Source organism: Theropithecus gelada, chromosome 4, assembly GCF_003255815.1.
Source record: "Theropithecus gelada isolate Dixy chromosome 4, Tgel_1.0, whole genome shotgun sequence".
Taxonomy (NCBI): Eukaryota; Metazoa; Chordata; class Mammalia; order Primates; family Cercopithecidae; genus Theropithecus; species Theropithecus gelada.
The window spans coordinates 86,086,845-86,088,123 of record NC_037671.1 but is presented as its reverse complement, the minus strand read 5'-3'; positions in this window follow the sequence as shown (position 1 = coordinate 86,088,123).

Sequence of the window (1,279 nt, the reverse complement as noted above, 5' to 3'; positions counted from 1 at the left end):
AGGGGAAGGAGAAGGAGGAAGAGAAGGAGGAGGAGGAAAGAAGCAAAAGGAGGTGAAGGAGGTGGAGGAGGAGGAGGAGAAGAAGAAGAGGAAGAAGAAGAAGAAGAGGAGGAGGAAGAAGGAGAAGAAGAGGAGGAGGAGGAGGGAGGAGGAGGAGAAGGAGAAGGAGAAGGAGGAGGAGAAGGAGAAGGAGGAGGAGGGAGGAGGGGGAGGAGAAGGAGGGGGAGGAGGAGGAGGAGGGGGGAAGGAAGGGAAGGGGGGAAGGAGGGGAAGGGGGGAAGGAGGGGAAGGGGGAAGGAGGGGAAAGGGGAAGGAGAAGGAGGAAGAGAAGGAGGAGGAGGAAAGAAGCAAAAGGAGGTGGAGGAGGAGGAGGAGGAGAGGAAGAAGAAGCAGAAGAAGAAGAGGAAGGAGGATTAGGAACAGGAAAGAAGAAAGAGGAAGAAGAAGGAAGAAGAAAGAAGAAGAAGGGGGAGAAGAAAGAAGATGAAGATGAAGATGAAGAAGAAGAAGAAAGAAGAAGTAATCCTTGGCCATGAACAGAGGCCCTGACTTTTTATAAACTGCAGATTTCAGGTGGGCCTTATCCCCTTTGGTTTGTTGGTCTTTCAACAAGATACCTCTAACTCTAATTTACATACCAAAGGACAGGAGAAGCGGGGTTGGGTGGGGAGGATAGCTCTCCAAGAACTTTTATGGAAAGGTTAAAATAATTACAGAGTTTATGAGCCCATAAAGTTTATTGTTAGTCCTACAGAATTTTCAATTTCTTGCAGAGATTTCTTTCTAAACTGTAAAATTTCATTCTATGCAAATTGTTTAGTCCCTTCTTTTCTTTTCCTTTACCCTATTATCAAAACATTCCCTGGAATGTTTCCTTTATGACCTCATATATGCATATATATGCAGCGCTAGAATTTCAAATAATACTGAGTTCAATTCAACAAGGATAATGTATAAAAATAATTGCTGCATGTTTCTTTAAAGTCAGAGAGAGTGCTTCTAGCAATGTTGATATGGTACCATGTCAATATATGCAAGCATAATTCTTTGTTTAAAACTCAACCATGAAATTCTTCCTGTCAGATGGGTTCCAGAACCCAAAGAAGTAGTGCAGTTTGGACTATGATGGGATGATGACAGAATAAGTACCCATATTAAAGAGGATTATGCCATATAGAAAAAGCAGGAATTCCCAGGTACTCTGCAAATAAAGAAGCTGATCTGTAAAAAGTTTGAGGTCCTGGTATGGCAATGGCTAATTTCTAACATCTCTGCATAT